The 27,980-nt window shown below is 40.2% G+C and overlaps 1 protein-coding gene across 1 annotated transcript in view; it reads right to left on the bottom strand.

Annotated features, from left to right (window-relative positions):
* Positions 1–21,468, bottom strand: part of CDHR1 (cadherin related family member 1) — a 74,397-nt gene extending 52,929 nt beyond the window's left edge. The window contains 5 exon segments of the mRNA XM_075758696.1: positions 2,868–4,534; positions 5,399–5,521; positions 12,389–12,509; positions 15,072–15,134; positions 17,256–21,468. The gene's annotated coding sequence lies outside the window, so the exon portion shown is untranslated.
* Positions 21,469–27,980: the final 6,512 nt, after the last annotated feature.

The following is a 27,980-nucleotide window of genomic DNA, read 5'->3' as shown; positions in this document are numbered from 1 at the left end:
GCAGTAGCCACGAAGGAGAGAAGCGGGGCCTTAGCCATTTTCAAGATCCTTCTCAAAACTATCCCTATTCTCACATCTTTGAATGTGATAGGGAATTTCTCATTTAGCTCTGAAAGCAAAGGAAGAGGAGCAGGAGGGCCTGTGACATATACCCTAACAACCCTGAGTTTGACACAGCTGTAACCACAGCTGGGGCTGTTCCTTGCACACCAAAGGGTCAGTTCACTAGAAGTCCCACAGCATGATGCAAGCAAGAATTGTCCAAGCTGTTCCAAACATCTTAACAGCAGCAGGACTTGCTAAGATAAAGTAAACGTAACAAACACACTTGTTGCTTGTATGTTTGCTCTGGCTGGGACCCAGGAGGGGGCAGGTGGGTGGGGGTGTCACAGTGCTCTTTGTTTTCAGCAGAGCCGAGTCAGTATAAGCAGAGAGTTGAGACAAAGTTAAACGTGCAGTTCCCACCACAAACAAAACAAAATGAAACAGAACACTCTTGCCTGCCCAAACCACATCATTCCCTCTCCTCAAAATCTCCCCGCAAAGGACTGAAAGATGATTTATACTGGGGCACATCACCACTCCCCACCAACTCCCATTACTACAGAGTACAAATGATCGTGAAAATCCAGGAACAACTGTTGATGGCAATTTCAGATGAGTGTTTTTGGTGAAGAATTTTACAGGAGCTATCCTTTGTGCTTTCCTAGCACAGCACCATTGCTTCTGTCTGGCTGCTGAGAGAAACTGTGGGAAGTGCTGGGGGATCTGGAGGAATCTGAGCTAGTCTGACAGCAGCAGAGAAGAATCTGAAGTCCCTCAGATGTCTTCACCGTTCATCACTATCTCTGTGTTTTGAATTACCAACTATAAGAGGGAAGCACACTCACAATACAATTGCACAGCAAAAGTATTGAACAGTAAAAGAGAAACAGTCCTGCATTTTTGGTGGATTCATCAGAGACACATGCTTGAGCCCTTGGCCATGATCACCAAACTCTAATCCTCTCTGTTGCCAGAACAAATATGCCACTTCCTATATAAGAGTTTATGCATCTCTCCACAGCACACTCCCATCACTTGGGATATGCAAATTAGTTAAAATGACTTGGAATTTTTTATAGTTCTACAAGATTCAAATGCAAGCCAATAAACACCTCTTTCTCGCTCTCACTACGTTATTCTCCTGTTATCAATTGAATGAGTTTAACACTTTTACATCTGAAAGGAAAATGATCTCATTGTTACAGTTCTGACTCACAGGGGTCTAAGTTCAGTTTTCATCTCTACCACAGTCAGTCTATAAATAATCAGCCTAAGATCATTAAATTCGAATTAAAGTAATCAAGAGATAGTGATGTGATCATTAATGATCTTGGTCAAATTTATAAACCTCTCTCAGCTCAATAATAGAAAGCTGAAAGCAATACTGTACTGTTTGGTTTGAGAAGTTTAAAGAACATGAGCAAACACAGCTATCTACACACCCTCTTTAATATTGCAGCTCCACTGAGCAGCTATGCTAAACCTCAGCAATATGCAGGAAAATGGTAAAACCCGGGATAGAATCATAGAATAGTTTGAGTTGGAAGGGACCTTTCAAGGTCATCTAGTCCAACCACCCTGCAATGAGCAGGGACATCTTCAACCAGATCAGGCTGCTCAGAGCCCTGTCCAACCTGACCTTGAATGTTTCCAGGGATGGGGCATCTTGCCACCTCTCTGGGCAACCTGTGCCAGTGTTTTACCACCCTCATCGTAAAAAATTTCTTCCTTATAGGTAGCCTGATGAAACACATACCATGAAGAAAACTGGTAACTCAACTCATTCAGGAAGATACTCCCCACAAAATAGAAGAAGAAAAACATTCTTCATTCATGGAAAGGAAACCCAAGATTTAGAGAAGTGACTACAAGCATCTGACCACAAGCATTATGTCAACTTGAAGCTACTTGGAGCGTCCTAAAATGGATAACAAGAACAGAAGCACCCAACAGGGCTGGCTGCTTTAGAAATTATGGGACAAAGTTTGGGCAAACAACTAATTAAAGCTTGCACACAAACTGCAGTTTCTTCAGGCAACATGTAGCACATTATTTTCCTCCTTAACGTAGAAAATCTTGGCAAAAGCTAGGTTTTCTGATACTTGGTTCCTTCTCAGTGCTGGAAGGCAATTTTTTTGGTTTGGCTTATTTGTCTTTTTTAGGAATTTCATACACTTTTAGATCATATGTGATCTAGTTTTGCTCCCTTGTGCCTATAAATAAATTGGAGAGCTTATAAATTAAGACTTACACATTAAAATTAGCAACTTTTGTCTTGGGCTTTCACAAAATATCTTAATAATTAGGATCACTAAAAAATTTCCATTCATCAGCAGTTTTTCTAATATGGAAATCAGTTTTTGACCTTAAACATTTTCATCTTCTTTCTTTGGAAAACGTTCATGTTGCAGTAAAACCATATTCCAATTTTAAATCTTGTCACTTTTTACATAAATATTGTGCTTGATATTATTCCACAGAGAAACTGAAAATTTCAGGGGGAATGAAAACATGGATTCCCTCCAGCCCTTCCCAGGGAGAAAAACTGTTTTCCATCCTGCTGTACTGATTTGTACTGGCAGAACCTCCTGCTCCAGCCATTTGTGAGGAGTGGGTACGCTCTTTGTTGCAATGGAAGCAGAGGAGAAAAGAGAGAAGGCAGCAACTTTGTTGGGAATAAGCAGGAAAGCCAGAGAAATCAAGATCATAAACCTTCTCCCAGCATCGCCAACTCCGGTTGGTATTGCACAGGTTTCATTGCACAGCCCAATCTCACATCTGATCCAGTGCAAAGCTAGTCTCTGTCATCCTTTGGGATGCACCTTTTTTCCTCTTCGCAAGCACCTCTCCCATTGCCCCTCTGATGAAGTACTGTCACAGCCTGGATGCACCAGGTCAAACATGATTATGCAGAAACTGCTGGCAGCGAGGGCAGCAGGACATGAGGAGCTGCAGAGATGCCACACCAGATTCCCTTCCACAGGCACGCTGTCCCCAGCCCAGGCCCCCATGGCTCTCTCATCAGCACCATACCCAGCTCTTCATAAGCCAAGAAAGCTTCATACTGTCAGACGCTGATGAAGGATTCCTGGATAAATTAACAGAAAAAAAATATGTCCCAGAAAAATCATAATTCTTCTGTCCCCAACTGTTTTGGAGTAGCCCCCATTGCTGAACATAAAATATGTACTCACATCTCTAGATACATGGAACATCCTCATGCCAGGTTTTAAATTTCTTTTGAGTTATTTTCTTGTATCCCATATATACTTGACATACAAAGTAATAAATATAGCAAAAAACTTCTCATATTTTCCAAATGGACAGCAAGGCCTTCTAAGAGAGCAGGTACACAATTGTATCCACACACAGTTTCATACCTCTGAAAATACACTTCATAATCATGACCAAATCTGAGGGTGAGAGCTTTTTAAAAAAAATGAACCAAAACTGGAAGTCTACCTGCAGTAAAAACATTTACCTGTATTCGCTCCCACTGCCATGAAAAGCTAGAAGGAAATCAAAAGTCTTGTTCCAGTAACTGCTAGTGAAGCATTGTTGTGAGGTTACAAGACAGACCTTGAAGGAGGAAATACTGACTTTATTGTTTAAACATACACAGACCGAGACCAAGTTATGGAGGTACGTACAGTCAGTATTTCATAAGGCAAAAATAATGTCAGATTTTCCTGTCCCTAACTCCTTAAATGGCCTGATATAGTTGAGTCAGACCAGAATCTTCTCTTGCTGGGTAGTATTTTGCATGCCAAATATCTAAATCAAACCAATTTTCATTCTCTGTGGGCCCCAGTTTACCAGACATCTGACAGCATTTCTGCTAGGCACAAACGGTGAGAAATGACTCACTGTACCGCATCAGGAACCAATAAAAGTTACCTCGGCAGCAGAGCAAACATGCCAAGATAATGGCCTAGGAACAGGAAGTAGTCTGGGCTCCTTAGGACAAAGTGGTCTTAAAAACTGAGTAACACCATTCTGTGCGGTCAGTCAGCCCTGCTATTTCGCATACCACAATACATTTAATGCCATGCCACAGTTTTATACAATGCTGTCATGAGCCGTGATGTCTATCTCCAAAGGAATTAAGAAATGACAATAGGAGGAAAACAGAGGGAGAGCAGACACCAAACATCTAGCAATTTTAGCATTTCCACAGAAACTTTCAAACAGATGTCAAAGTGCTTCCCAACAAACTGTGGTGGGTTGTTTGTTTTTTTTTTTTTCCAGATAGGTAAAGAGACAGTGCTTTCATCACTTCAGAAAAAATGCTAGGCTGCAAAACAAAAATCTCAGAGCACTTGCCTGCATGATTTATCATGAGTTATTGTTACTCACTGTGGGTGGCAGCAGAGGTTTGGGGAATTCCTGGGAAAAAGGACTCTCCCAGTGCTTCATATCAGAAGCAGCTCCTCCTGGTTGTAGTCCAAAGAGTGTTTTATAGTGCTTGCAAAAGAGGGGCTGCAGGTAACTAGGGAAAGAAGAACATTTGCTACAGCTGCTAAGTAATCAAAGTTCCTGCTAAGCCATTTTACTAGCTTAGAGGCTTTTAAAGACCATTGCAAAATCCATTTACAAGTCAGTAACCTTGCTTCTTTGAAAGCTACATAACACTCTCCTCGTTTTGCTTTGACAGAGATAGAAAAAGAACAAATAGTCCCTAGAATATCCAGGTCTATTTAGATAGCCTACATTCACTTTGGCAGCATGATCTCTGATGGATGTGGTGCCATGGAGCATGACACTGATCTGCGTGAAGAATGCCATTTAGCAGCAAACAGTCCAAGTTATTTATGGAAGAACTAGTACTGTTCATTGTTTTGCCTGTAAAAATTATACATATAACTCAGCATTGGGGTGTGAATAACGAATGAATCAAGACTTTATAGTTTACTTGGTGTGGCTGAGAAAAATAACAAGACTTGTCAAGGCAGAGCAAGGAAATGCTTGTGTTCTCCCCATAAATCTTCTGGCTGACATGCATGCCATGGACATCACTGTATAGATGACTTGTTGAACCAGGAGATATTTGAAAATTAAACGCTCTCCTTTCACTGCCATGTATAACCAAACTCAGCTGTTCAGTACAGGAATGGCATGAATGCAAAGACTAAAGCCCTCGCTAGAGATCAGCTTTAGACCACAGCAGCACTTCAGCCACAGGGGTTGGCGCAGTCCCTGAATTTTACTCAGGTAAATGTGTGGCATGGCAGTTGCAGATTGGTCTTCCTATGACCTCTCTTGTTGGGAATGCAGGCGTATGCCTTACCCATTCTTAGAAGGGAATCCCACAACTCGGCAACTCTCAAACTGGACTAAGTGCCAAGGTACTTACCTTGTAAGGATCTGGGAGATCCAACCGCCCATGGCACACCTCAGCCTTTGCCTTTGCTTACTCTATCAAGAGGAAATCTGAGTATCCAGGTAGCCTTACACCAAAGCAGTGCTTGTCCTTAACCTAGAAAGCAAGGTATATTTCAACAAAATTTTCCATCTATAACAAGAGGCCTAAATACTCAGCTTTGAGGTAATTTACCTTATCTCAGAAATGTGTGGGACTATCACTCTATGACCACATACACTTTCCAGCAAGTATCTAGCCTTTGCCTGGAGAGATTTCTACAGTCAATAGTCCTGTACGTATGTTGGGTCTCAAAACAAGTAGTTTAACCTGGCTAGAACCCAGAGGTTTGCTCCTCATGCCTACTAGGTCTACCTATGAGCACTGTGCTCTTACTGTCTCCTCCCACACCTTCAAGGACTTTATCTCAAAGTACTGTGCTTATTTGGTTTTTTTTACAACAATCTGCCAATAAAAGAAATAGAACCATAGCAAGAATCTCAACAACAGATGTTAACTTGAGGAATGAATAAAATATCTGGGAATAGACTTCCCCATCTGGTAACTGAGATTACATGATCCAAAGGTATTGCAGTGAAGGCTGAAATACAAATTAAATAACAGAAAAATCCCTACTCATACTGTGACTTTAAGATGATTATATGGTGCTCAAATCCTGTAACTGTGTCGTGGTTTTACCCCAGCCGGCAGCCGAGTACCACGCAGCCACTCATTCACTCCCCCCCATCAGGATGGGAAAGAGAATTGGAAGAGTTAAAGTGAGAAAACTCGTGGGTTGAGATAAAGACAGTTTAATAGGGAAAGCAAAAGCCGCGCGCACAAGCAAAGCAAAGCAAGGAATTCATTCACCACTTCCCATGGGCAGGCAGGTGTTCAGCCATCTCCAGGAAAGCAGGGCTCTGTCACGCGTAATGGTTACTTGGGAAGACAAACGCCATTGCTCCGAACGCCGCCGCCCCCCCCCCCTCTCTTCCCCCAAGCTCCTTATAAACTGAGCATGACGTCATATAGTATGGAATACCCCTTTGGTCAGTTTGGGTCACCTGTCCTGTCTGTGTCTCCTCCCAACTTCTTGTCCACCCCCAGCCATCCCGCTGGCAGGACAGTGCAAGAAGCAGAAAAGGCCTTGGCCCCGTGTAAACACTGCTCAACAATAGGTCCATCGAACAAAAACATCTCTACATTGTCAATGCTGTCTCCAGCACAAATCCAAAACATATCCCCACACTAGCTACTATGAAGAAAAATCAATCCTCTCAGCTGAAACCAGGACAAACTGAAACTGTCCTTGGTACAAAAATAATGTCTGAAAACAACAAATGCAATGCAGCACCATTTTATGCGACGTCTTTTTGACAATGTGCACTCCAGTCAGTCTCATGGACAGAAATTCATTAAATTAATTAAAACAGTTCAGTGCAATGACTAAAACTTGAGGAAATTCAGACAGCAGAAGAATTACTCTGAGATGAGATCCCACAAAGTCAAAGATTGTGTGTGGGACCATCACGCCAAGAGACAAAAGATGACTTTTCTAGTCAGTGCGAATAGCCAACAAGGAAAACGTGGCATCAAAAAAGTGTAAAATCATGCTGAGGAATAGAAGAAAACATAGAAAGTTAGACAAGGGAGTAGAGAGAAAGTTTTGTTCAATAGACAGGAAAAGGTGCAAAGCACATTTTATAATACAATTACAAAGAGTAGGTTGACTTCTCAAACTTAAGGAGCTGTATTCAAAACTGTTGAGTCTTGACTTAAATTGACAGAAATCTAGGGGAGTTCCTTCAAAGATCATCAAAAGTGGAGCTCGCGAGGTTGTCAACCACGCACATAGTGCTTCGCTAGACATAACCTTCAGCTCAATTTTTTCTTTTTGTAAATCTCTCATCCACCACTCACCTGAAGATTTTTGCAGAAAAAAGCAACAGTATTAGTATATATTTAACTAAGTCAAAGGACAATGCTAAATTGTTTAACCTTCGTACATTCAAAGAACTTCAAGATAAGGGCCCAGTGACAATTGCCATCGTTTACTGTTTCCCAAGTAATGAAAAATTAACAACTGGAAAACCAGTGAGTTGCAAAGAGCTTTAAAGAGGTACTTGCAGACACTGCTGCATTATCTCGTCTTATTCAGAATCTTGTTTTCAACTACCTCACTGTTTCTTTGATAGCATTTGTAAACAGATGGACTTGTTCATGCTTTTTTTTTGTATGAAAACATCTTTCTTCCCAGGCATACTGATCTCCTGGGGAAAACTTGGGGATGCAAATAGATTTTAGCATTGCTCAGTGAACACTGCACGCAGCTGGCACTGACCGTGACACAGGGCTCTGCAACAACACAAACAGGAACTTTTGTCTTGATAACCTACCTAGCAAAGATATCCTTTTCCAGTGCACTTCAGTTCTGGGAGTTGATTTTAAGAACATGCTACAGAGATTTGATTTTCAGAGCAAGCTGTATTGGCTACAGACTAACTGAACGTTGCCTCAGGTATATGCCTTTTTTCCCCCGAGGTTGGGATCAGTGTTGATGATCAAACATCACAGAACCCAGAAGAACACCACTCTTCTTCACTGACCTAAGTGCCATCTTGCCTGGCAGGTGAGGGAAACCCTGCTGCTGTTTAGCTTTTGGACTTGGAGTTCCTATTAGCCAGGATATATTAGTTGCTTTGACCGCACTACACTTATCACAAACACGTGTGCGCATTAATATAGTTAAGAGATTGCACAAGTGCCTAGCAGGCAGTAAATCACAGCCATCTATTGAACAGGCATTTTTGTGTGCATTAAACTTTTGAATACTTGGGCTCGAATGCCTCCTATATAAGGTTTAAATCATCACCTCTGATCATCTGTGCCATACTGCCAGCTGGAATTAATCAGCTCTTGAACTAACATCCTGGATGCAGTTTGAGTCTCGGACAGAAATTGGGCTTGATATGACAGCTTCTTGCTACTACAGAGATTTTTTGTGATTGTGTCAGGCTGCAGAAGACAGACTGTTCAGTTTAGGATCACGTTCAGTTTAGGATCTCTCGTAGGCACATAGTGACCTGATTTCTCTGATAATGCTTTCAGAGGCTGACCAGATGGCATTGTGAATGTAAGGTGCTTATCCTACAGCAAATATCTGGCCTTAGCCACTCCCTTGTGGAGCATCAACCTGAAAACATGGAATTAAATCCCCCACACCTGAAGATATTCATGGTCAGCACATCTGAAACACACAAATAAATGTCGGCAGAAAGGTTGAATGACATCTCAGACAAATCCATATCCAGACACTGAACTCTTCTAGCAGAGACCCCCACCGTCGAGACACTGAAAACAGTAGTAATTTTGGGGAATTCCTTCAGTGCTGATAGCCCTGCTCTAAGATCAAAAGGCAAAGCATGGTAAGACAGTTGTGTGTTCAAAAACAATGTAGGTCATCCAATGGCTGCCGTTAAGTCTTATAATAGTGAAGGGCTACTGAGAACCAGAGACATACATGGGTTAGAATCAACATCCTTGCTCATGTCATTTCATTTAGGAGTAGGAAGCTCTCTTTGCTCTCCCATCAGCAATTAAAAACATACTTGATGAGTCCTGCTGAGAAATTAGCACTGGAGACAACTGCTTACATCTAATAAGGTTGATACGAGGCAAAAAAAGACTAATGTGTAAGGGGGCTTTCCCCTCACCTTCAACCTACAAGAGGAGAAAGTCAGTGCTAAGCTTTGGACAAATTCTTTTCAGTAAACTTCAGTAAAAGGTGAATATGCATCTGATCCACGTTCACCATCTGACAACACTTTCCTAAAGCTATTCATGAAGGAGTAGTTAGAAACAATGTCAAACAAAATAGAATCACGCAACAGATCTCCAGACTTGATCCAATGAATAATGAAGTCCCCACAAGTCTTCCACTCAGTTTTGACAAGAGTCATCTTCTATATCCTACATATACAACAGGAAGTATTTATCCCTCTGCTTTTGTTTCACCTGAGTTTATTATTTGAAATGACATTGTCCATGCAGGATTTTAGATTTCCTTGGCAAATGCAATCACAAGAAGTTGCCATTGTAGTCCATGCTTCGGATAAACAAAACTTCTCCAGACCTAAAATCCTGAATTATTCAACTATACCCAGGCCCTTGAATCAGTTGTGGGCCACAAAGTCTAGAGGGCTAAAAAACCAACAGCAAGAGCCCCCATTACACCTTTTGGGATCCTATTTTGCATAAAGAATACATAATTTTATTTCTTCTACTACCCATTTTGAAAGAAGAGATTCCAAAACCTGCATCTCTGCCAACACTCCCTGTCAGCAGGGATCATTTCTCCTGTGCTCCTGACAATTCAGTCATAGTGCCAAATAAAACAGATTGATTTGGTGTTAGCTGGTGGTATTAAGCTCTAAAGAAAGTGAGGGGCCACCTGGCCTGACTCACATAGTTGACTAGGTCAGACCAGGATCCAACATCTGTTCTGGCAGGCATAGAGATACATCAGAAACATCTTTATTGGAACTTGAAGGCTGTGCAATTTTCTTGCTTGACAGCCAAATGCACACAAAAACAAGATACAAAAAAATGCATTTGTCAGCTTGGACAAGCTAAATTTACTACTTTATATAAGCATACAGCTTGTGTACTTTGAAAAGCCACTGAGCAAATATGTTTCTCCTCAGGTAATGCCAAACAAATACACATAGAAGTGAAAGGAAAACAAAAGAACAGACTCCTTTAAGTGAAGCCATGATGAGACAGTAGCTCTGTTCTACCACATGAGGAAAGTGGCCTGGTACCTAAGAGTCAAACTGTGTTGAAGAATCACTTTCAAGGGCTGACACACAACATCCTGATACCTCTAGATGAAGCAAAAAAAAGCACGTTTGGGCAGTGGTCACAATCCATACTGAAATAATTTGAGGATTCTTGCTTTAGTTTGTTTAGCCATGACTAGGACCTCACACAAGTACCATCTTTAACTTGAATAGCCCTCAACCTTAGGTTGAGGCCAGTCTGGGAAACTTAGCGAGTAAAAACACTGAAGTGCATTAAATGATCTCCTGGGATCCCTTCAGAGACTCAAAGTATTTCTGTAATTGTGCTAATGGTCTTCGGGGCTTATATTTTTGCTATCAGAGAGAACATTTTGCCCGAAGGAGGACTGGAGAGTGTGGAGCACACTGGTTGGAGGGTGTGGGGCAAACAGAAAAATCATACAGTGTTTTTCAGATATAAAAGAAGTGGGCTCGTGCTTACATTAGAGAACAGAATCTTCATACCTGTTAGCAACGCTTTTACAGAGCTGTAAAGACACATGGCCATATTTTACAAAGTAAAACCCTGCTGCAAACACATTTAATACCAAAAATACTTTTTACATTTACTTGTCATTTGTATTCTACAGATTCCTTCTGCAAGCTAGAAAAGACAAAATAGGAATAAAATATGTTGGCCCAGTGATCAGCAGCAGAACAATCAAACAGCTCCTTCAACAACTTCCCGACTGATATCTTGCGAGGAGGACTGGCAGCTCCTTTATCCTTGATATAAAAATGTTATGCATGGCCAGCTCTTCAAAAATAGGAAGCTGAGAAGTCAGATCTATCTAACCTCAAAATCAATAAGAAAATAATAACAAGCACACAGAAGACCCAGAAATAGGTTCAATTGCCCAACACAACAGAAACATTGCCAAGGAGAGAATGGCCACATGTAAGCGCCCATAAACTTGACCCTTGGCAACTGCATTTGCCTGTGTGGGTTACCACAGGCCTCTGACTGTCCCCATTCAACCCCCTCAAATTCTGAAGGGCAACAAGACCATTTCTACCATGCTGAAAATTATGTTAAGAGAAACAGAAGTACTATGGGTACTGAGGGAAAAATTACTACGTGCAATCTGCAATTCGCTCAACAGCAGAAAAGCTTTCTACTCCTCCTCATATTCACTAGAAGGAAAACAGAATTTATGAACAACCAAGTAATTCTTTTTTAAGGGCTCACCCCCCAGGCAGAGAAATAGCAACATATGCAGAGGACAGTTAGGAAAGGACAGAAGATACATGAGTGAAGACCTCAATCACTGCTAATGGTATCAGTAGAGGGTGCTTCAGCTTCTCTGTTCTTCAGCCATTTGGTATTATTCTTAGCATTTATTTCATGCTCCAGTAAGTTTTGCTTATTGAGGTGATCACACAACTCAGGTGTCTTAAAAGAACAGCTGCCTTCTGGCTTCAGGAAGAAGAGCTTTAATCTGATTAGCTTTAACACCTTTTCAGTATGCTGTTTAATAGCTACCTGATGACATTCTTCTACAAAGTTAAAGAACAAGCCTCTTTGCTTTTAAAGCCAGATTTAAACCCCCAGAGGAGATACCGAAAAGCTTACAACTGTACTTGAATCTGGTCCCTTACTACTATTTTAAACAACCTGTTTATCTAGTTTCTCAGTCCTTTCTAAATTATGAGCTCTTTCTTGCTTGCTAGAAATCTACTTCCAAATGGATTTCAAGCACTGAGAGCAAAGGCTGCAGGAAAAATCATCATGTGCCTAGCTACAAACAAAATCCTTTTGCCAATATAAACCAAATCATTCATAGAAAAGGTTAAATATGCATATATACTGATAACTAGAAACAGCATCAGCCCTTTCCCACCTTTCAGGCAATCCAAAAATGCAAACCAAAGTGATTCAGCCAGCTCTCCTCCTCTAATTTGAGGGGTTAAATCCCTGCTCGGTGCAGAGGAACATGCAAATGACACAAAGTCCTGTGGCAGCCAGACAGCTTTGCCTGACTCTTTAGCTGCCAGGCTAATATTAACAAGATGAAGAAGCCTGAGTGAATGAATAAACACAGTACTGACTGAAGCCCTTCCCAAACAAACAAAAGTCATGCCCTATGTGTGAAAGGAGGCCCCTCAACCAAGCAAAGCACTGTGAGATGCACTGGCAGGCAGATACTTTTCACTCTGCTCTCAGTCTGCTCATTTTAACTGTGGAAGGGGTCCAGGAACCACCAGAAGCTGAGAACAAGGCTTGCAGTACTTCCTTATTTCCATCGGAGCCTTTTTGAAATTCGTACCTTTAAAACAAAGATGGAAAAAAGAGAAAATAGAGAGTGTTGTTTAATCGGGAGTGTGGAGAATGACACAAAACTTTAATCCCTGAAGCTGAGCCATGTTTGTATGGGCAGGCTTAGATTATTAGTGATCTGAAAATAAAAAGGGATGTGATGGCAATTTCCCCCCCACCCCTTCATTAGATTGCTGGAGATGACCCATTCCCAGCAGCCTTTTTTTCCCTGTACCAAGGCTGCACAATCACTGAAAGTATGATTGCTGCTGCTAGAAGATTCCACAGTCAGATGCAGGTCTTCGTAGACACAGGGACAGTATTACTGTCTCTCCAGAGCTCAAGTCCCACAATCAACACATTACACAAAGTCTTCCCCTTACTATCATCACATTCACCATCTTTCCTGGACAGAAGCTACAGGCTGACATTGGCTTGAAACATTTGCTTTCTGAGACAGTAATTGTTTCTGATAGAAGAACATTCTAGGAAATCAGTGAGTTTGCTTCAAAAGTAGCAGCCAGTATGGTTAAATTATCCCCCTTCCTAAGCCACTCTGAGTTAGCCTCTGAGTGCCTTTGCAGCTTCCCCATGGCACGTGCCCAGCACAAAGAACAGTGCAGAGTACCACTGAGAAACAGCGTGCTTTGCCTGCAGACTCTATAAAGCCAGTAACATTACCCTAGAAAAGACAGCAACATGGAAGCATGAGTCACCCAGAAATCTCCTGACAACAATACAAAACGAAGCAAACATTGTACAACTCCAGTTCAGAACCGCACATGAAATAAAACACTGTGTTTAGTTTTGCACAGTTACTTCATTAGGCCTAAGCTTTTACATCGGCCTCTCAGTAAGAGTCGAAACAGATTCAGATTAAGCATTTTTATATAAGCAGATTTGTAACAGAGACAACCGCTCATGTGCAGCAGACAGGGGCGCCCTCTACAAAAGCAAATAAACAGCAGTCTCTGACCTAAATAAAGATTTGGCTGCAGCTGGGGACAGGAGATTGTTACAGTAAGCAGGTTGGAGTGCTTAGAGAACCAGGGAAGCATCTAGCAGGGGACAAGCAAAGATCATCAAGCATTATCGGGTTTGCAACAGAGGAGATATTTCAGATTCCCTTTGTAGGAGATCTTTGTGGTGAATTTACAGGTTTTAATAGAGTGCTTCCTTTGTACTTCTTTCTCGCCCTCAGCATAATTCTTTCCATTGCTCTGTGAGACCAGTATCACTGTATTTTACCCACAGGAAACAGCAGCCTGCTTTCAAAGGCACATTCTCTTTGGAAGCACTTTTTAATGAGAGAGATTTCATGCCTGTTGCATAAAAAAGCCTGAAATGCCTGCTCTTTTGTCAGATAGCAAAAGGTACCTCAGATTGAAAAGTAATAGCTATGCTCATCACCTGAAATCTCAGTACTTTGGAAAGGTTATAGGTTCAGCCAGGTAGGACACACAATCCATCTTAGGCCAAAAGTAACAAGAGCCAACTCTGTGTGTTCAGCATTGCATTTCCCGATCTTCCTGGATGTGCTGGGAACTCACTGTTGTTGCTGTGGATCGTTTATAGCTGAAGTCCTCAGCTGTTACTACACCTGTCAATTAAATAAGGAGCCCCCAAACAGCTATAAAACCCCTGACCCATAGGCATAACTCTGCAACATGTTCACTGCTCCTGATACCAATGGGACTCTGCCTATTAAAAAAAGCCCATGATTCAGCACTGGGAGACTGGAAAGGGAGGAAAAGCATTAGGCTAAAGGAAAACTGCAGAGAAACACACAGATTTCCACCTAGGTTACCTAAATACAAAAAGAAATAAAGCACTTAGGGTACTTTATCAGCTGGAATGAATTTGCTGGGAACTCTAAATTAGTAATTTTATGATGAAAAGATTAGAAGGTAAATACATAAATAGGAAATAGACTATTTTAGATCAAATTCTGTACCTTCAAAATCTAATGAAATTTATGAGCGGGCCATTTTAATGGATTTAGAAACTAAGATTTAAAATGTTGTTATTCTAAAGAGCGTACCTAACCCCTTTATCCTAGACTTGTTCATGGTTTAGCTTTTTTTACTGGGGTCTCACTGAAACCAGGAATAGTATGGACATACAGAAAGAAGCAAATTGGGTGTTTTCTGACTAGCGATAGTGTGGAATCACCATAGTTAGGATGTATGAAAGTGGACAAGATTGCTAAAACTATCATTTTTTTTGCAGCCTCTGTTCTTATCAGCGAGGAACTACGCTATGATACCATTCTTCCTGTCCTCAAAACAAGGAGTAAGACCTACAAAGCAGGAACTGATACAAACACTTTATGCTTTGATTAGAGTAGATCGTATTTCTCTTGATTGTTTTATACTGTGAGCATTAAATGGATTCTTTTCTACTCCGACTAAGGTGATGGAGAAAAGAGAACAATTTCTCAGTGGTACAATGAAGATAATATTCACCCACATGGAAAAATTCTGTCAAGTTTGCAGATGGAAAATCCTCTAGGTCCTGTGATTTATCTATAATGATTACCTAATTAATGTAATGAAACTGTAAATCTTATTACCTTTATGCACTTTTTTGTTGATTTTAGACAGTTTTGGGCAGCAGACTTTTTTAATCTTCCAACCTAAGGGTGAAAAATAAAACATTACCAGTGGAGACAGATAATGCAAATAGCTGTACATATGTACCAAATGGGTTAGAGTCCACAGACATTTTGATCACCATATTTACCATTGAAATCCTTGAATGGAAAAAATCTGTCAAACAAAGGATCATCATGACTGATTTTTACATTTGCACATAGCTTTGTCCCTACCACAGAATAGAAATTAATTTGTTCTTTTCCATCATTACTAGCAGATATACCAGATACAACGTGAAGATTTTTACCCTTTGAAATGTCACGTTGGCAGGCAATACAAGCAGCAAATTCCAGGTGTCTTAACCTAAGACAGAAACTCTGCACTCTTTATAGTTACATCACTTAACGAGAATATCAAAGATTACCAAGTGGGAGGGAAGAGTATCTCTGTGTCCATATGCAAAGGACAGGCAAAGCCATTTAAATATTCCCTCCCTACTAGACCTAAATAAGTGAGCTGTTGATTGCATTTGACATATTACATGCTGGACACATTAAAGAGAGAAGAAAAGTTGACCCAGGGGCAGAAAGGACAGAGGTAGGTGATTTATCATCAACAAAATCTCACATGGGCTCAATGTTTCTGGAAAGCCCTGTGGCACAGTTCTACAGCCAAGGCTAGCGCTGGCAGCTGCTCTAGCATCCAAGAGGTTTGAGGTGTCTTGTCACCATCATTTCATTCTGATGTAACATGTTTTATATAAATAAAGTATATTCATCTTGCACACCCAGGCACCACTTCGTTCCCATCAGTGTGTTTATGGATAAGGGACAGCAGCTTTTGCACACTTCTTCCCCACCTTCTGACCCAGTGAAGCACCAAACCTCTAGGATGCACATTAACAAAAGGAAACATTATTATAGGATCCCACGTGTATTCATTTGGGTTTTATTTGGTGTTGCTGTCTCTGGTACTTCCTGGACAGGCTTCTGCTATGCTCCTGAAAACACATCTAGATTCTCCAACTCCTTTTGCACTGTTTCTTAAGTTTGCCTCAAGGGTCCTGGGAAGCCTGAATAAATAGAAGTAGAAAATGCAATGGGAGCAGAAGGACTTCAGGTATATGATGACATTGCTCTAGTGTTCACTCCCCCCTCACCACAGCTCTGGCAAACAGCTCTTCCACTCGGAACAGACTCTGGTAAATGAGAAAACCAGGCAGCTGACTTGACCAGTTTGAAAGAAAGCTTCCACATGTTTCTCCACACTCATATTTACACAAAAAGTGATTCTTACAAGGTTTCTAGAAAATACGAAGTATGACAAATCTGCTGCTCCTGACCTTTGGACATTTAGCTTATTTGTTTTTCCTTATCTCCTATTCAGTCTCTACATCTGTGTAAAATAATCACTGTGGAACACTCATGGTGGGTCTCTGAGATTTACAATATCAAACATCAAGTCTGAACAGGTAGCTCTAAAAGTTACACCTTTCAATTTTAAAATCCTACTGTTCCCTGCAAACCCAGAATGACGTCTACAGAGATGCGGCTACAGACAGATGGAAAACCCTCCTTTTTTAAGATTTAAACTGCTCTGAATTTGTGTGCTATGGAATACTGCAAAATGTTAACTGGGTGCCATAAGGTAATACAGTAATTAAAGTGTGGAACATCACTGGTTAAAAAAAAAGTCAAGACTGACTGAAGGTCAGAAGGGCTACTTTCACTACTTTACAAAGAACTTAGCATTTACTCCAGTTCTGGTGACTTGTTTCATATTCCCTTGTTCCATAAGGGTAGAAACTTTTTCCATTAATGCGCTTCTCACCATTCAGAAAATATATTATTTTTACATTGGCAGATAGTTATCTACTGGAAAAATATAACAGGAAATTTTTTTCAGAGGATGGGTTTCAGAACACTGATTAAGGTAAAAAATTAATCATTCTGTGCTACATGCCACAGGCAGTAACAGAGAGGAAACACTAATGTACAAACCAAAGAATTGATATGCAACCACATTCTGCAGTCTAAGTCCTTTCCTAAATTAATTCCCTCCTTTCCAGTTGTCAAGCTGTTTGTTTTCTTTAATTAAAATCAACACAGAGAATAAGCAAAAAATAGGAAGAGAGACAATTTTGTTAGAAGGATATACTGTACCTTCTGCAGTAAAGGCACTGAGACACAAAAGACAGACAAACAAAAAGCCACATAGCGCCAGGAGCTTCATCTTTCCAACTAGTCACGAGATGTCTTCAAGGAGGCTGAAGCAGCACTCTGGTCTGCCTCCAGCGCAATCTTACCTTTTTATAAGGTAGATTGAAAGGAATGCTGTTTTCAGAATGGGTGGAGATTTGGCCTTTGTATTGCACTTCAAGGGATGAAAAGAAACAGCCCTTCCTATTACAACAAGCAGTTTACTCAAAATCAGGCAGCAGTTATCTGCATTAGAGAGCGTCCTACCAGCTAAAAAGCAGTACCTGGCTTTGAGTATAAGAGTATACATGGATGCTCCAATGCAGAGTGTTTGTCCTGTGGTTCACAGCAGCCTCCTTAGGTGACCTTGTGTGCTCCTTTGGGTGCTTGGAAAGGCAGAGAGCACAGCTTTATTTCAGCCGTGTGGACAGTGAACTGGAACCAAAAAACCAAACTAAACCCAGAGTGTTTTTAAAAAAAAAAAAACCAAAACAACAACCACACAATTGCCAATGTATTGTTAACATAATTAACCTGACAGTTGGTTAAACAGCAGACTTCTGAGTTTATTATTAACTTCTCAATCTATTATATCTGGATAATTAAGTCTGTAACAGAGATTCCAGTTAACTATCAAGATTAAGAAGTCCATCAAATTCAAGACAATATCAAGGTTCAGAGAGTGTGCAAAAAAGAAAAAGAAAAGGTCCTTCAAGCAGGGATCAGCTGCAGAGCTGAGTTTCTTAAATAAGGTGAAGGTTTAGGTTTGGCAGCATCTAATTGTCACACTTGAAACATATGGATGTGAGCCCTCATCTTGTACTTTTAAAATCAACGTTTTTGCTGGTTAACACAGAATCGATCCTTTAATTTGTAGAAAAGTTCTATTCTCCCCTCTAAAAAGGGAACAGTAATTACTATTACCAAAGTAGATTTTATCAGTTAAGTGTTTTATAAAGACAACTAGTTACATCAAATATACAAACTAGAAGCATTATAAGAAGACTTTCTGACATAGAAACATCTCTGAAGTCCACTTTATTAACTCAATCAAATTTACAGCTTCAGTCTACCAACAGAAATGTTACATTGCTTTGGATGAACTCAAAATGGAGAAAAAAGTGTGGCTCATACAGCTTTGAGCACAGAATGAAATCTAAGCTGGTAACAGCAGAATCTCTTCAGCCTAGCCTTCCTGAAATAATCTTTTCCATTTCATCAGCAACTTTCCATTTTAGCAGACCAAGGTTGATTTAGTACCAAAGAATTTCAAACTTGCATTTGTGTCAGTTACATGGTGCACTCCATCCCACTACAATTCAGTAAAACCTTTGACTGTATTCTGCTCAGGAAAACACTCACTTGATTTTAACAATATGGCAAGCGACTTTCCTCTATAGTGTGTTAAACTACAAGATCTCAAGATGGAAATTCTCAGTTCTCTTGGCTAAGTGATACTCTTGTAAAGATGTGATAGTTACCCCTTAACTCCTGTAGTACCTGACAACAAAGCTAAGGATGAGAGGGGGCATGGGGAAGAAAATGAGATTTTAGATTGGACATATGACTTTACAAACTATTTTCATTCTTACACATATTAAGCCAAGTGTTATTAAATAGAAGACAAGCAGGCTAGATAGTAATTCACTGTCAGCAAAGCCACTCCAAAACATAAGGAGGAAAGGTACAGGCAGGCAAGCTGTGCTGAAGGTCTAAGCACAGCATATAGCCCTTGCAATTATCGCCTTAGTGGTGACTTAAGACAACAGAAGCAAGACAGTTTTCTGCTGGTTTTGTTACATCTTTTCTTTCAAAATATCCAGTGAGAGACTTTGAGCAGTGACCATCTTACTGCATCTACCAAATACCTGCACAGATAGCATAGAATAAGTAGACATGATTTGTTTTCAAGGAAAAAACAAACAAAAAAATAAACTGAACTAGGAAATTTAACAGGCTAGTCAGCCTACTTGCTAAGGTTTGCAGAAGATCTGAAATCTCAATAAGGCACGTGAAAGGACAGGTAGGAGAGTCATTTTTTCACAACTTTCAATCAGGCTGTCTGAACTAGCACTGAAGCAAGTACATATCTTACTTAGTAACTACAGTGTTTTATCTCTATTACACGTTCTGAGAAAGTTCTAGGCAAGCTGACGTATACATGATGACATTGCACAATAAAAGGACAATAATTATCATCTCAAGGGAGTCTAGATATAAGCAGTTAACAGAGATTCTCAGTATGGCTACGATAATTAAGAAAGTAAAAAACAATATAAGCCTAATTCCACAGAATTCAACCCACTGCACTTTTAAATCTTGAATCAAATATCACTTAAATCCTGAAGTCTTTAGTTGTCCTACATATTTAAGCCTGTGAAAACACAGAAAATTACGATGTCTTAAATTTTGGTCTTATTAAAGTCAGTGAGGCTTCTTCTACCAAGTTGACCCCAAACCAAATTCTCCGTATGTTTTTTTCAGAATCTCAGGTCCTACTGAAATACCTGGGAAAGATGGGGCAACAAGGGATGCATGCGTGGAGTCTGAAAGCAGTAAAGGAAATAACATGTTTTAAGACGTATCACTACATATGCTTCTAGTTGAATTAATTTGGCTTTTTTACACACAAAAATTGTACATTGAGCATGATTGAAAGATTTCTTCCAAAAGCTGTGTTGCTTTTGTTTTCCTGGAAGGAAAAAAAAAAAGTAAAAAAAGAAGGAAAGGTCTTGCTTTGCAGTCAAGTCAATTTTGTGACTTAGCATAACAACCATATGTAGGTAGCAACCACATGAATAGAATGTTTTAATGATAACCCAGAAAAAGACCCCCTGGTTTATAATCAAAAGACATAGCATCTCTAGGGATAAATGGTTAAAGCTTTCATGCCAAAAAACCCCAAATAATTTTCATTTCACCCATTTTAAGGTGGTTACTTCTGAAACTTACACTCAAGGTCTTCTCATGCTTCTCTGTTAACAAAAAACTACTATCTTCCCCTCTCCCCTTCTCTCCCCTCTCCCCCCACCAAGAATGACTCTGTTGATATTAAGATATCTTTGTTCATAACAGAAAAATAAAAAAGGAAAAAAAAAATCACATCATTGCATGTATCTCATCTGTCTCCTAAAATGGCAGCAGCCTTACCCAACTGGCTTTCTTCCTCAAAGTTCAACTAAAATTAAAAAAATCTCATAAAAGGCATATATTAACTCAAACCTACTAAGACTTTACACTCAAAGAATTTTTCATCTCTTTTTAGCATTGAATGGAACCTTCAATGTAGTGCGCCTTCTCTTCCTATGTGCACAATAAGAAATAAAAAATGAATACAGAAGAGAAAGGTAAGCAGGTGAGATGGGAAATGAGTTGTGTAAGAGAACCTCATCACTGATGATGGCTACTGTCATTTCCAGCTATGTCCATTTAATTAAACTGAAAAAGTACTGGAATGTTAAATGCATTACAGCTGCTGCCAACACTTACCTCAAAAAAGAAACATTTTTCTTCTAAAATATTTACAATAGAATATTGACAACAAGAGTGTTTACAAAGACTTATTTTTCTAAATATGGATAACTGCATTGTAACTTTACCATCCACCCCAAGCAAGAAAGCAGCATGTACTACTTGGAAGCCCCAGTTGTTTTCTGCTTGGAAGAGGCAGGCTGCTACTTGGTCTCCTCTGTTACAGCAATCCAAGCCCTCCAGCTACTGTGATGGGAAATGAGGCAAACCTGTGTACTTATCACTGCATGCCCAAATACCCCTCAGAGGGGAAACACAGCAGGTGGTGGGAAGCTCTGCTGTCTACCCAGGGGAATAGTTTTACATGGTTTACACTTCTGCCTTTCAGCCTGCTCTTGTATTTCTCATTCTGAATTTGGAGAAGCCAAACCAACTACTTGCTTAAAAGCTATTGTGCCAAACAAAAAGAGCACGGATGACTTCGCCAGATGAGTCTGCAGTATTGCTCACAAACTTCCAAGTCTGCTTGCTGCCAAGGGAGGCCACCACTGTCTCCACAGCTTTGGTTGAGCCAATAGAAGATGTTACCTGCAATATATTTTTGGCCCTCAGACCAGAGAGGATCAGTGATCATTACCCCAGAGTGGCAGAACAGTCAGTTTCTGTATTTTCTCTTCTCCAGTGTGTACAGCATCTGCAGCCTAGATACTCTTTATTTCACATAATCTACATATAACCTTTGCCATTGCTGGCTGCCTGTGTCCCCTACTTAGCATATCTGTGCCAGTAATTACGCTTATTTAGGTTAGCTTTTTAAATATCTCCTCACCTGGCCTTTGTAGTCACCTCCAGTTTTTTCCCTTGGTCTGTTCTCTTTTCACACTGCTTTTTTCCCTTCTGTCACTCCCATGCCTTTTTCTCTCTCTGTCATCCAGTTGTGCCCCAGTGTCCTTTTTCATTTATTATAACCTGGTAATAGGGGAACAATATTTTTTGTTGCAACTGTTTAATTAATCCCCCCCTCCAACTTAAGCTATTTTTTTTTCCAAGGAATGAGTCTGCTTTTTGGCAGAAATATTTTGACTTTTCAATAAAATACAAGTGCAGGAAAACCTAAGTGTTCCTTTTTTTGAACCAGTCTCAAATCATATACAGGCTTAGACTCAACCATCATTCCTCATGGTAGAGGAAGTTCAAGCATAAAATCTCCCACTCATCACATGGGCTAAATTGCCTATTCAGGATAATTTCACATAATATGTTGTGGCTAGAAACCTGCTGATGCATATGCCAAGCTGAAACGAGTTAGCTTTCGAAATCTTGTTAAGAAGCTGGAGCCCCCCACTGAGAGACAGGTTTGTCTTACCATCACCAGTCTCCCCACTGAGCTGAAGCAGTTCTCGCCCACTGCCAGGAAGCCCACACCCTCCCTGGCCGCAGTGACAACCCTGTTTCGGTTTCACAGCACACCCTTGCTACCTGGCCTATTCATCATGACATTCATCTTGCTGTAGCCATGCCAACTCCCATCAACTGCCTTCCTGAAACCCATATATTCCAAGACTACTTCCCCAACCCTCCTCATGACTGTAGTTTTCCATTCCTTTCCTTTTCTGTATAAGCAAGCTTTGTGTTCTGTATATACTAACAAATATATCCCCATACTTCTGAGTGACATGCCTAATTATGGCCGGAAGGACAAAAGTGGCTCAAGTTAACGTGGGCTTTTGTTGCTATTTACTCAAGTGTTTGTTAAAATCCCCTGCTTTTCAAGGGGACTTTTAGTGTGACAAATATACTAAGGAACACTACAGCTATAGCAAAACTTGAGCCTGTAATTAAGTTAGCATCTCACAGACTGGGACTATGAGTGAGAGAGACTTAATGGAACTGTAGTATGCCCCCGTGCACTACAGAAGACATCGATTTAAAGTGCCTCAAATAATGAATTTTAAATTATGATTTAAAAAAGCAGACTTTAGTATCCACTCTTGATCTTATTTCATATTTGTACACATTCATTATTTCCTTAAGGAAAGGTTCAAAGTTGGTTGATATAACCATAACTGCCACATCAATTTTTACAAAATATGGCCCTTGCCTACAAGGCACTACTACTTTTTGCATACCCAAAGACAGTACAAACACTTCTTTTCACATTCAGAGCTCAGTACATGCTTGTTCTGCTTTCAATATTCATCGTTTTAATACACTAGATTCACCTACTAGAGAATTAGGTAAGTTTTTAATTTGTGACTTTTGCTAGGCTCTGCTCACTTAACTCCTGCCAATACAGCTGACAGTCTCCCCATTTCCCTGGCACTCATGAATTCCTTGCTGCTGTGGTAGGGTGAGTTATTCTTTGATGTTAACAGCTCTACCCTTCCTTCCTCCCTCCATTGCTAAGATCCTATACAGGTGTTAGTTATCCATTACTCATAGGACAAACGCCTGCCTTTACAAGGGCTGATTTTTCTTTCTTCCAATATTTATCCCTGCTGCTCCTTCATAAGTCACAGAATAGTGGTAGCAGGGGGGCGGTTCTTGACTCAGTCTTTGTCAGAGCTCTTCCTCCGCCTTATGCCCTTGACTATGTTGCCTTCTTTCCCAAAGGGCACACACCCAGCTGGCCATCAATCACGCTCCACCTAGTCCTGTAATTGCTGCTCTTGGAAGCACACTCAGCTCCTTTACTTATGCCTACTAATTTTCCATTTCCTCCTTTTCAGCACTACAGCCAGCGCTTCTGTGTTTGTACTTATATGTATACAAAAAGGACAACTGGCACACCCGATTATGACCGTGAAACTGTGGGATTTTTTGCAGGTCCATGCATGACTCAATGATATGTAAACAGAGTATGGCTACAAATTCCCCACCTTTTACATGAATTCCTTTTTTTTATGCATGTCAAAGAACATCAAAGACAAAGCATATGCTTATCCTGCAATTAAATTAACATCTGATCCTAAATATTGACTACAGCTGATGTTTCTAAGGATTTCCATTATATTTCAAGTAATTCTACTTTAAATCATGATCTAAATAAGTAGCTGCATAATTTACTTCAACTTTGTTAACAAGCATATAAATCTGTTATTTTCCTAACAAAGTATACTTTACAGTCAGCTGGTATAAGCAAGAAGGCCAGACCTGACTCATGCATGTATTTTCAGTTCGCACAGCAGAATACAAGATGAAATTTAGATCTTACTTTATGAAAATATTTAATGTAATTAGCTTTACAATTTTCATCCAACTTGCCCCACCTGTAACGCTGCTGGAAGCTGCGAGGTAATATGCACTGGCCTTCATGAAACCAATATATTATAGTACACCTATAAAACAATAACACTTGCCGTGCCTTTATAAACTTGAATTGCACTCCAGAAGACAAAGATGATTTCTCTGTATTTCTGCTGACGTTAAAGAGCAAGACAATTTTTTTAACTCTTCAATATTTGATAAGAAATTGATAAGGCAGCATATTTTTACTTTGATAAATGATCTTCAGTTTACAGCAATCTTAGAATTTAAAAATGGTTGCCATAAGTTCACTTCAAATTTTGAAATGGACTTATTTTGAAAAAAAGAAAAAAGCATTTAAATAACCCTTACACACAGTATTTAAGTAAGAACTAGATTTTTATTTATGACCTTCAGTCATCGTAACAAAGAGGAGATGGGTTCTTGCGACACAAGAAACAGTACATCAGTCTGTGGCAACCCTCAGTGAGGATGGCTGTCCAGACCTGTAATCTGGCACTGGGAGACCAGCTGCTACAAAGGCAAGTAACCCGCTGGCACAAGGCTCAGCCACTAACCCAGCATTCACCCACCCCCATTTTACCAAGCAAGAACAGCCTCTGAACACAAGCATAACACAGAACCAACACACTCTAGAAACACAAATGTCTCATTCACACATGCCCAACATGCCTCAGAGTGATGACTTTTAGATCTAACAACCTCTCCTTTGCCTAGGATGAATGAGAATAGGTTCAGAAAGACATGCTACCTTTGTTAATTCCTTCAGTTGGTTTTGATGCCATTTGGTCTGCTATTGCAGACATTGTCATTACGTTTCTGAACAAAATCTTTAGCACTACTGTAAGATATTTCTTTTTACCAACTTGTACACAGGAGCTAAACTTTAACTGAAAGACAGTGGGTTGTTTTGGTTTTTTTTTTAATGAGTAATCTTGTAAAATATTATGTATTCCTACTTCGATATATTATGTATTCATCTTATTCCTGACTGCAGTGATAGTCCATCCAGGGATGAAGATCACTTACTCCTCCTCAGCAGTACAATACACCATCATCTATCACCATCTTTTCTAAGAAAAATGATACTACAAAAAAGTAAAAAAACCTCCAAACTGCAAAACCAAGCAAGAACTGCATTTCTTAAAGCAATAAATCCCTTCAGGATTTCTGAAGAAATTGTAAGAGCGAAAGGAACTTATCAGATTCCTCCCCCCGCCCAAGATAATGTAAGGAAACAAAATTCCAGGTATGTTTCCAAGTTATATTTGAGCCCCGAGGGAGTGAGAAGTACAAGCTGAGCTGAAATGCAAAAAGCTCACTCTCCTATCATTTATGTCTTTTAAAGAGACAGATTCAAAGCTTGGGCTCTCAATAAAAGCTTGAGTTCTGCTATCCCATCAAATTTCTAGCTAAAAGTAAAACCATTGTTGATGAAGTATGTGTTTTTTCTTCCACTCCTTCCTAGTCACATAAATACAGCTGAGGTGACCATAACTGCTTTGGGGGACAGACTGTGTTGATTGCATTGAAATGCTGCCCAGTGAACTGGATCATGGGATTTTAGCTCATGCAAGATGACACAAGTAGCTGACACTAAATCAAATGATGGAACATCCTCTTTGGACAAACGTCTCTCCGTAGGAGGTGGCAGGAAGAAGAGATGCTGAAACTCGTAGCATTGTAGAAATGCAGACAGCCTTAGGCTCTAAACGACTTAGTTGAAGTTCTGGACTTCGTATTACCAACTTATTTTGGTTGTGTTAAATGATCAGAGTATCCACAACGTACAGAACCAGGAACAGGCCACAGTGGCAAAGTAAGAGCATTTTTACCCAGTCAGAATGACAAACTCCCTCTGATATCCCTGAAACCACCTCCTGTTGGATCAGTACAGGCAGGGTTTATCTATGTTTTTAAGATAGAGATCAATACAGAGATCAATCACAAAATCTTTCCAGAAGCCCTAGAGGCTGACAGCTGCACAGTATTTTCTGCTTTGGAGGCTTGCCAGCTGAATTAAACACCTTATCTATTCAGGAAAAAGAAGAGTGAAATGCCTGCCCAGACATTTGTCATTGCACCACTCCATTTCCTCATACTAAGTTTTCTGGAACTAAGCATTGGGCAACCAGACTAGTTACTTTGTATGAAAGACCCAATAGTGTCTTGTATTCTTCTATCATTCTGAAAGAAGGAAAAAAACAAAGAAAAAGTGCTTCCTCAAGCAGCAACTGAGAGTGAAAGAAGGACAAATCTTTTAGAGCCATGGTAAATGGCAAGATCGATAACCCTCCCTGTTTAGGCATGTTTTTCCCCGCTCTGGAAGAAGAGGCGACATGGAACGAGAACTCATCTGCTTCCATAACGAGGCTGTTACACAGCTCCCCTCATCACCCTGTCACAGAGGTGTGAGCTCTGGCAGATTAGTTGTCAAGAACACTTTCCTAAATCACATCTTGCTTGAACCCAAGGACCGAATATCGCAAGAAGAAAACATTTCCCTCACGCATAGTGCACTTCACACTGCATCCAATGTAAATGTTTTTGGACTGAAGCCTCACCTTGTTTCAGCACACTCTCTCTTTAGGAGCCTACAGCTACCAAATAAACTGTCCATCATCACACTCAAGACCTTGAAAGACAAGGGAACAGAAATCATGTAAGAAACCAAGGAGAAAAGGGACCCATCTGTTATTCCACCTTCACCATGTTGCCGGTGGGAAGAAAGTTAAAACTAAGCAAAGTAAGTACAACTACCAGCCCCAACTTAACAGAGCAAGGCTATCCAGAAGAATGACCTGTGAAGAGACAGAAGAGGGAACACACAGAGCTTAGAGACCACGACCACCACCCAAGACTCACAGGCATGTTAGCTGCCAGCTCTGCAGAGGCTTCAGTTGTAGGGCACAAACTGAGGAGTGGCAGGACACCTGCTGAAAAAGCTCTGCAAAAGATGTTTTAAACCCTGCTCCGGGAGAGTCTCCTAAGTGATTATCAACTCACCATAAACTGCTAGGAGAAACGATAATCTCAGCCTTGCTCTTCATTCTGGTCTCTCATAGTTACTATATCCCAGAAGTTGTCAATTACTGCCTCTAATACAGTGAATACAACTACAGCCTGCAGTTTTCACACAACATACCCTTCCCTTTTGAAAATGGAGATCAGCATATATTCCCAGACAACTACTTTGGTTCACCATAAATAGTCTAGGTTGAATTAAATTAACTTTGTATCCCGAAAGTGCTTAAAGCTCCCTGCCTTCTCACAGCTCAAAAGCTCATTTCTCTCCAATTTTAACAAGACCGTTTGTTCCAACTGTGTTATTCTCCTTAAGCCACAAGCAGCTGCTTCAACCTGGTTAGAAGAAATTCTCACATACAAAATGCAGATTCTTCTTAGAATGGCATGAGCTTTTAACAAAATATTAATGATTCTCATATTAGCATAACACCTCCAGAAATGAGACTCTACAAAGACGGCAATTTTAAAGAGTTTATCTAGTTTCTTTTTGGCAAGTGCAAAAAGACACTCTGGAGCATGCCTTAATTTAACGATAAGAACCCAAACTACTTTTTTCAAGATTTGACAGACATCCTTTATGGCTTTTGAACATAAAACATTAGTAACACGAATCTAAGGATGCATCCCTTATTTCCCTGGATGATTCACAAATACTTACCCCTGCACTCAATTTCCTTCCCAGCCCCCAACTCACCTTGGCAAACAGCAACAGCCTTTTTTCAACTGCAAAGACGCAATACATTTACTGCTCCTTTCATAAAATTAGTGCCTTAAAAATTACTATTGTACTAATGCCTCAATCTTCCAGCTGACAGACTCTAAAGACACAGGTTAGCAGGCTATATAGTAATCTGTGTTTTCATTCCATCTGTGTCCAGCCACTTCCCTGACACACTTTGGTATCAAAATTTTATACCTTCTTCA

Source organism: Balearica regulorum, chromosome 7, assembly GCF_011004875.1.
Source record: "Balearica regulorum gibbericeps isolate bBalReg1 chromosome 7, bBalReg1.pri, whole genome shotgun sequence".
NCBI lineage: Eukaryota > Metazoa > Chordata > Aves > Gruiformes > Gruidae > Balearica > Balearica regulorum.
The sequence above is the reverse complement of the archived record's forward strand: the minus strand, read 5'-3'. Positions and strand labels throughout refer to the sequence as shown.